This window comes from Octodon degus, unplaced genomic scaffold (genome assembly GCF_000260255.1).
Source record: "Octodon degus isolate 3935 unplaced genomic scaffold, OctDeg1.0 scaffold00531, whole genome shotgun sequence".
Classification (NCBI taxonomy): domain Eukaryota; kingdom Metazoa; phylum Chordata; class Mammalia; order Rodentia; family Octodontidae; genus Octodon; species Octodon degus.
In genome coordinates, this window is record NW_004525107.1 from 166,278 (window position 1) to 176,572 (window position 10,295).

Genomic DNA, 10,295 nt, shown 5'->3' on the forward strand with positions numbered 1-10,295 from the left:
ATATATGTACAAAATAGTATTAAAACAGAAAAATTACAAGTGGTACAGAATTTCACTTAACAAAGTAATATGAATCTCACAGTATTTGTTGTAATGCATAGTGCAGTCTTCCAGCAAGTTAGTCATATTATCAGATACGTGCATACAAAATTGTAATTGAAAAAAGAGTTAAGAAATTAAGAGAAAAAAGGAGAAACAACCTAAAAAAGTGACAATACAAATTAAACATTATTCACTCCTTCCCATAAACCAGCAGAAATCCACAGTACAGTTGTCCAAATCATCCTGCTTACATACATAGATATATCTCCTTCCCCCTCCTCTTGTCCTTCTTATAATGTATTTTTATACTTGTTTGTATTTTTGAATCCTCTTTCAAATGTTAATGCAACAGTTTTGAAAATTCCATTTTTTTTCGTGGCCTTTCTCCTAAAAGTTCATGTAAAATTTAAGTATGTTTTGTTCCAGTCCAAGTTCAGCCTACTACTTACTGTAAAAGTTTTCTGTATCTCTACAGTTTAAAGATATGCAGTTTTATGCAGTATTTTCCATATATTATATATATATGTAATATAATTTTTATGACTACTAAATATTAACAATTGAATCTTCTTAGGGATATTCTTTGTGATTTATGGTGTATTCATGTTGCTTTGTTTAAATGAGATGACATAAATAAATATTTTAGGTATCCCAGAGACTTACATTTTAGGACAATGCATGGCTCCAAAAGAGATGGGGGTCAATGAGTGCTTTACTTTGGCAAGTGAAGAAGGCAGGCTATGTAAAAATGAAGTAGGTAAAGGAGGGTTATGAAGGAATCAGGGAGGGCAGCTACTGAAGCAAATTGCTTTCAGGAAAGAGTAGCTACAGTTGTTGAGTATTTAGAAATTGATTTCCTGAAAACTATGTACATTTGCATCTTTTGAAATGTTTCATATACTCTGAAGTATAACTATGCCTGTTTGAGAGTGCTACTGAACATATTACTGAAAATAGTCCACAAACATTTTCCAACAGTAGTGAGAAACACTGGCACAATGCAGACATTTTTCTGGGGTCTATCGTAAGTGTCATAGATTCTGACCTGATAATACTTTGAATGCAATGGAAATTTCATTTGGTTACCATTGCCAAATACTCTTTTTTAAAAAATTAAATTCATTTTAGATTAATCTATTCAAATGTTGTGAAGGTGCCTGAAGTTATTAACCTAAAACTGAGTGTGCTCATATAGGAGGTGCTATCAATTATGGTATATAACAGATGATCACTCACAAACAAGAAAACCTTCAGGCGAAATGCACTGGGTTAATTTAAAATGAAAAATGTCACTTGCTTAAAATTGCTTTTTAGAACTAGTTCATGATATGCTAAAAAAAGCCTTAACTATATGAATATGTTCAATAATTCAATTTGTTTCGTAAGTAAAACCTGCTATGAAAAGAATAAGATTTTTATCTATCATCTATCTATCTATCTATCTATCTATCTATCTATCTATCTATCTATCTATCTATCTATCTATTTTTAACTTTCTGCAAAGCTTTTTTCCAGAGAGGGTCAGTCCTTCTTAGCAGCTACCTCCCTCATGGCAGCCAGCACGTTGGTCAGCTCCTCTGCTTCCTCTTGGCATGGATGTGTGTCCCCATCCTTTTGTTGATGAACTTGAGGGCATGCTTGTCCTTGGAGACCTTGAAGAGCTCCATGGTGCACCACTCACACGGGGCGAAACCGCACACCTCTGCAAACATTCTTTTTTCTTTTTCTGGTACTGGGCATCAAACTCAGGACCAGGTGCTTGTCAGGCAGGTGCTTAAGCCACTGAGCTGTCTCCCCAGCCCATACACCTCCCGGATAATGTCCTGCACAAACTTGATGTGTTTGGTGAGGCATCCATGATGGTTGCTGTGCCTCAGTTTGCTCACATTCTTAGTCATCTTGTGGCCCTTGTTGAGGCCCACGACCATGGGACAGCAGAGGATCATGACTACTGTTCCTTAGTGGTTGCTGTGGCAGAAAAAGAATCAGATTTTTAAATTTCCAATAAAAATGTTAAGATCTTACCATTTAATTTGTTATCAATGATTTGACATGAGGTCTTACATATATGTTTTAACTCTCTCTTAGAATAAAAGTTTTGAAACATTGTAAGAATTGTCTTTGGAGCATTTCAACCCAAACTTCTGTCACCTGTGTTATACAAAGTCTCATTTGGGTTTTGGTTAAATCTGGAGATATCTTTTGCCTTTACATGAAGCAGTAATGGTGCCTCAGCAGAGCTGGGTAGTGAGAGTTTGGTCCAAGACTAAGAAATGTTTGCAGGAAGAAGCAAGGGAAAAGAAAAAAAAACATGAAAGAAGCAGAAATAAAAAAGAAGTGGAATGCAGAAAAAAAGAGATGTGCCTCTCCGTGGGCTTCATGCTGGTGCCATTAATACCTGATTGTTTTTGGGAGGCAACCTATCAAAACTGAGAGAAGCTTTGTGGGTCAGGCTCTAAAAACTTATGTAACTGGTTGTCCTAGAAGCAGACTGGAAATTTCACAATAGAACTAAGTTCTCAACAGATTTAACTCCGCCAAAAGACCAAAGGTTTGACACATTGGGGTTAATTTTTAGGAAGCTTTCCATCACAGGGCTGTCCTGCTATAATGTTGTATATGGTTAGATTTATAAATTTCTGTGTAAAAATATGTAATTGTTTAGTCCTAGTTTTAAAAATATTTTTAAATATTTTTAAATTTTTTTCTTCATATTCTGTAGGGACTCAAAGTTTAACATATCTATATTAGATGGAAAATACCTGATCCATGTTACGCCTGAGATGCTTGATATTCAGACAGATATTGAGGTTAAACCCAACTGCATATGTTTCAGGGTAATAACAAGCTTTTCTTCTGGAGAGTTAACAATCTAAGTTTGCAAACCAAAAATTAGAGAAAAAGAAGGGCTGCAAGGAAAGCCAACATTTTGGCCCTACCCTTTCAAGGTCAGTGAAGACTCAGGACATAGGAGAACCTATACTGCAACATCATGTAACTCAGTTGTGTCCCAAATTTTCTGATCAAGGTGATAATGGGGCTACAGAGGAAAGTGATCGACGATGTAGAGTGTGCCTAAGAAGAGTAACATGGAGAGAAAACATTCTCTCAGGCTTTCACATAGAGCAAATTGGTCAAGCAATGGCAGTGACTCATCCATATGGCTGACACTGACAAAGGATCTACAAAGCACGGAACAGGGTTTCAGGGTAAATCCTGAGGAGACTTGATGGACATCAGATACAAAAGTTACATTTATTGCTATATAGGTCTTTTTTTTTTTTTTTCCTCAGAACCGGGATTGAACTCAGGCCCCTGCACTTGTCAGGGAAGCATTTATTCCACTGAGCCATCTCCCCGGCCCCTATAGGTCTTGGTTTATCTTGGTCTTAACCATCCAGCAGAAAAGCATAAAAAGGAGTTATAAAAAGTAAAGCCAGGGCTGGAGAGATGGCTCAGTGGTCTAAAGCACCTACTTGAAACAAGCTTGGCAAAGCACAAGGACCGAGGTTCGATCCCCAGCACCACATGCCAGCCAGCCCCGCCCCCTGGTGGGCTGAGCTGGCCACACACACAATAAATAAATGTAATAAATAAAAATAAATAAATATTTAAAAAAAAAGTAAAGCCATATTAATATGCTGAACTGTAAAAGGCTCAAGTCAACAACTTCTGACATTGCCAGTCCTACAGATAGCCCACTGCTATTATGGACTATCAGACTATATTGGAATATTTTGTTGAATTCATGCACCTACAATATTTAAATGACAATGGAATACTTTTCTTTGATAAAACTGCACAAAAAATGGGGATACAAATGAATGACCCTTTTCTATCTGTATATTCAAAATAGGATTGATACACAGCTACATTCTCTTAATTCAATGAATAAAAAGATTTGTTCTAATAAAAAAAGAAATCTTTCCAAAGTGGGAAGATTTTCATCCTTCTTGTGGCAGTTAAGAGAGTAAAACAGTAATCTGAGACCTTTGTAATCAGATTTCTTCTTGGCTCATGATGTTCTGTGTTGGTCAGTGTCCTCCACATCCATGAACATAAAGAATGCAAACACAATGATTATCTCCAATCACTGATTGACAAAGACATACTTGATTGATTTAGATTATAACAAAGGTTCTTTACTGAATTAACAACTATTATTGCTTTCCAGGTTGACAAATTACATCAACAGCCTGGATTGGAGAAGCAACTTCATGAATGATGTGAACAACAGTTAGTTAAATAAAATCTTAGCCATTGTTTGAGATTCAATATATTTATGAAAACAGATATATTTATGAAAACAAAATGCATATCTCAAAGCTATTTAATAAGTTTAGAAGGAAACAAGTGATAGACTGGAGTTAATATAGTCTGTTACTATTGAAAATACAGCATGATGAAATATTGGAAATGCCTATATATCAATCAAAAGATGAATGGAGGGGCCGCGGAGATGGCTCAGTAGGATAAGTGCTTCTCTGGCAAGCTCAAGGGCCTGAGTTCAATCCCTAGTTCCTCAAAAAAAGAAAGAAAGAAAGAAAGAAAGAAAGAAAGAAAGAAAGAAAGAAAGAAAGAAAGAAAGAAAAAAAAGAAAAGAATGGATAAAAAGAAGAATAGGGCCAGGTATAGAGCTTAGCAGTGTGGTGCCTTCCTGGCAAGCACAAGGTGCTGAGTTCAATGCCTGGTAACTGCCCACCCCCCAAAAATAAAGCAAAAGGGAAAAAATAGGAAAAAGAAGGATACAACTTGACTCATTAGTTGGAAAATGAATGTATTTTAGTGGTCAAATCAGTGAGACAATAATATAAAATGAAATAAATTAGAAGCATAAACTTAAATATTGGATAGTTTCTCTTATATGAGAAACCAAACTACATAATTTGGTGGTCATGAATTTCTTCAGTTGTTCTTTGTCATGGATGTATCTTATTTCTCTATTAATTTTGACAGATAGTTTTACAGGGTACATCAATCTTGGTTGGAAGTTGTTTTCCATCAGGAACTGAAATACTTTACTCTAAGCTCTTTATAACTTGATGATTTGTGTTTAGAAATCGGTCATGATTTTGATGGGGTTCCTTTATAGGTGACCTGTTTCTTTTTTCTAACAGCTTTTAATATTCTGTTCTTGTGCTGATTTTCTAGGATCTTGATCATTATATGTCTGAGTGTAGATGTATTTTGGTTATGGATAACTGGAGTTCTGTTAGCCTCACTTATCTGAATGTCAGATTCTTTTTTGTGCTTGGGAAATTTTTCACCATTACTTCTACTAATATTCTTATGTCTTTTGCATTGACTACTGCTTTTTCATTGACATCTATCATTTTATATTGATTTTCTTTGAAGCATCTTGTAACTGTTGAATTGTTATTTCCTGTTCCCTTGTTATTTTTAATGTCTTGCCTTTCGCTAGCTGCAATGCTGTCTTCAAGGTCCGACAGTCTAACTTTTGCTTTGTTTAAGAAGTTTTTCCAGCTTTCAGTGTATTTTTAATTTCCTGAATATCTGTCTGAATCTGTTTCATGCACTCTAAATCTTCCTTATATTGTTCACTGAAGTTTTCCATCATTTTTCTATGCTTTCCTATTTTTTTTTTTAAATCTGTCTCCTTTAGATATGCTGAGCAATACTTTCATTATGGCTATTATTTCTTTTTTTTTCTACCTGAGAGATTATTTCTGATCGGATTTCTTCTGTACCCTTATGAAGTTGTTTATTTCAGTTTCCATCCTTTCAGAAATTTCAGGGGTATGACTTCAAATTTCTTCTATGTTGTTGTCTTCTGGACTTGTTATTGGTAGGCTAGAGGTTTTAGATTGCCTTTTGCTCCTTCATTTTGACATTTTCTACCTTTGTTTTCTGTGATGATCCTTGTGAGTTTTGGTAGTATGTAGCTATATTATTAGTATCAAAGCCTCCCCAGGAATAGTCTGTACTACAGGGATGTCTTCCATGTGTAGGAGATTCTTGGTTTGTGTCTCAAGAGCCTGTCTTTCCAATTAATTGAGAGGGGTGTTGGTTTCTGTTTGGCTCAGTCCCCAGTCTTTTGGTGTAGGGTTGTGGTGAGGCTGTTAACCTACAGCTTCTCAGTATTTTTACACAATGGAAAACAGCTGATTACAATAGATATAACATCCTAGTTACAGTAATACAATTAGCAGTAAGTACAATTTAGAGACAGACAAACTGTGGTAACTATTAATTTTATAGTTTAGACCATAAGAACAAAGTCTATAGTTATATAACAGAACAGATTGTAAATTACGAGTTTCTATGCAAAATATTTCCCCTTGTTAGAATGGATTTACCCCGGTTTTCTCCAGACAATCCAGTTGCCGTGTTCCAGAGACTTCACATACTGGATCCCTGACCTGCAGCATAGGAGTATGAGCCAGGAACCCGGGTTCTTCCAGATTGAGGCTCCCTCGACAGTAGGAGTGGTGGTGGAGAGTGAAGTTTCTCCCCTTCTGAGTGGCTCACTGAAGCTACTGAGAATCACTAAAGTTCACAGTTGTTCCTACAATTCAAATTGTAAATAATTTAAAGAGAAAAAGAAAGGTTAGAAAATAAGCAAAAGAGAGGTAGAACTTTTATAAATGGAAAGGAAGACAAGAGATGGAATGAGGAGGGAGAGAGAAAAGGGGAAGATAATACAAAATAGAATATGATGTGTTATATACATGTTTCATTTCTCCATGATGAATATCAAATGTATTGTAAAAATTTACTAATGTTGAACTTTAAGTCCCTACAGAATATGATAAAAACATTTATAAATTGGAATATATTTTAAAAATAGGCATAAAGAATTATACTTGATGAAAAATACCTGTTCCATATTATGCCTAAGATGTTTGATATGCAGATAGATAATGAGGTTAAGCTTAACAGCTTAGGTTGCATGGTAATAACAATAAGCTTGTCTTCTGGATGGTTAACAACCTAAGTTTGCAGACAAAAATTAGATGAAAAGGAGGGCTGCAAGGAAAGCCAACATTTTGGCCTTAGCCTTCCAAGGTCAATTAATACTCAGGATATATGAGAACTTGTACTGTAATGTCAGGTAACTCAGTAGTGTCCCAAATTTTCTGATCAAGGAGATTATGGGGCCAAAGAGGAAAGTGATTGATGATGTAGAGTGTGCCTAAGGAGAGTCACATGGAGAGAAAACATTCTCTCAGGCTTTCACAGAGAGCACAATGACCATGCAATGGCCGTGACTCATCCACATGGCTGACACTGACAAAGGTTCTACAATGTGAGGTACAGGATCTCAGCATAAATCCTGAGGGGATTTCACTGACCTTCTCAGACCCAAAAGCTACAACTCTTGTTGCATAGGTCCTGCTTTACCTTGGTTTTAACCATCCAGCAGAAAAGTATAAAAATGAAATATAAGAAGTAAAGCCATGCTGTTATGTTGAGCTACAGGGGACTCCGGTCAACAATTTCTGACATTGCCAGTCAAGTGGAAGACCCAATACTATTATGGGCTACTGGACTCTTTTAGAATATTTTGCTGAATTTACACACCTATAATATTCAAATAACGGAACTTAACAAAAAAAGGGTACACAGATGAATGTCCATTTTGTATCTGTGTATTCAAAGTGGTTAGGATAGATATATAGTTACATTCTCTTAATAAATAGAGTGATTTGTTCAAATGGTATTTGAAAATAGGATATCATGTTCGCATTTTGCACAGCAATTAACCACTAGGAAGAATGTATGCAACGTGTTAATTATTGAAACTGTCCTATCAATTTGATTTGAAACTGTCTTATTGCTATTTGTTTATCAATAAAATTATGGGGGAAAAAGAAAAAAGAAAAAATCAACAAATTTCAAAGCAAAAAAAATTTTACTAATAAAATGTAAAAGGATAAAAATAATGTGATAATTCATAGACACACTATCTTGCATTTACTTGTTAGGAAGCAACATAAATAATTCAATTGTTTGTTAACAATCTTTTATTTTTAATATATTTAGTACAGAGCCTACAGGGTCTTACTATGTAGATCAGACTCATACTGATCCTTCTGTTTTCAGCTTCCCAAATGCTGGGATTGCAGGGGCATACCAAGCAAGGTAACAGTCTTTAATAGTGATGAGATGCTTAATTTTATTTGGAGGTCAGTGTCTGGAAGCAAAAACTAAATTTTTTCAAGATTTTACAAATCACTGCTTTGATTTCTGGGATTAACACAGAACAGAAGACCCACAGAACCTGCCAGTTGCATCAGTACTTTTCAGTTCATTGCTACTGCAGTTTCAGGCATCCCAATCATGCCTGGAATTTGTTAGACCAGGAAGTCAAAGAGTCTGACATGTACTTTTGTTATAAACTCATCTTCATTTAAAAAGCATTAAATATTTTCTGATTTCTTACTTTTCCTTCAATTGCAAAAGGATGTCTTAATGAGATGTTGTAAGGAAAAACATTCAGTCTACATTACTTGTGCAGATGTGTTTTCAAGCCTCAGAATATTCTTAAATTCAAGATTTATTTCTAAATACCATTAAAGTAGTGTTTTTAGGCCTATAAAGGCTCACAAGCCTAAGATTTTCTCCTTGAAATTTTTGCTGTTATCCAGTTTAGTTCTCTCTGTTGTTCAGTTACTCATATAACAAACCCTGGCTTGTGAATAAAGTCATCTTTACCTCAACTGATAAAAATAAGAAATTCAAATTATTTATGTGGGAATTTATTCTTATTCTGTGTTTTTCCTTTCTATCATAGTTTTTGAAGTTTGCTTTTTATAAACAAAGAATGTTCTGAAGATGACCGAAGGGATTGAATAATAGAAAGTCAAACAGATGGCCAGGTAATAGCTCTCATCTAAATTCTACCCTAAAAGAACACAGCGCTATTAACAGCTCCTACTGTAATTAACTTAAGATTGTTTTTCCAGAAGGAGAGGGCATTTAGATAGTCAATTTATAAGGGAATCTTCCCAAAATGATGTATGTTTATTTTCACCTGCTCTATTCATAATCCCAATTATGATCACACTGTTTAACCCAAGAGCAGTTTTTAGGATAATGTTACTTCCATTATCCTAATACAAAAACTCAGAGAAAATAAGGATGATTCTAACTCATGAAGGAAAGCTATGGAAGCTAACTTGAGACTGTATCTATTATAAGACATGAGGTTGTCCCTTTTTATTGTTTTTTTCTGCAATAATGAGGGAACTATAAATTCAGAGGCCATTTGAATAAACAGAATGCTTTATCACTGCCTTGTAGGTACAGTTCATTCAAATAAGAGAAAATGATTAATATCTGACTGAAATATTGTCAGCACCATAAGAAATTCTTTATGGAAAGATGTAAGAGGAAAGAAGTGGTCACAATTCAAGATAACCTACATATGAATGCAATAAAACACCTTGGGATTATAAATTGAGGACAAGATGGAATGAACGAGGACACAATTTTCCACAGAGGTAAATGGTACTCCAGTGCTGATCCCCCTCGAGCCCATCAACCTTTGCACAGTTTCCATGGCACTTCTCTAGCCACATCTCCTCACTGGCATCTCATGCACCCTGGCAAAACCACTCTCCAAAACTCTGTCAGAGCAATTAAAAAAAGAATCAGATCATCTTATACTCTGCTCACTAAAAATTTATCAAAATTCCCATTATTCTTTGAATAAAATCCAGATTCCTTCCAGATCCTATGTTTTTCTCAACCAGTATTATCAGCACCAGTGCTTTCTTTGGTGTTCCTACAAAGACTCATGCCTGCAGACATGAGTTCTCTACCTCCAGACAAGAATTCTCTGCCTCCACATGTGGCCAGGCAGTGACGATTAGGGCTCCATCCTCAGTCCTTTTGGAGCATCTCTTCCAAGTCACATGTAGATTACTGTTTATTGCATTATGTTTAGCTTTCTTTGTCACACGCACACTGTATGAAATAGTGCTTTTTTTCATTAGAATGAAAATTCAAATATCAATAATCTTGTCTGTTCTACCACCATTGTATCACCAAAATCCTGAGGAATGTCTCTGTGTGTGTCTTTCTTTCTTTCTTTCTTTCTTTCTTTCTTTCTTTCTTTCTTTCTTTCTTTCTTTCTTTCTTTCTTTCTTTCTTTCTTTTTTCTTTCTTTCTTTCTTTCTTTCTTCTTTCTTTCTTTCTTCTTTCTCTCTCTCTCTCTCTCTCTCTCTTTCTTTGTCTCTCTGTCTCTGTCTCTCTCTGTCTCTCTCTGTCTCTCTGTCTCTCTGTCTCTC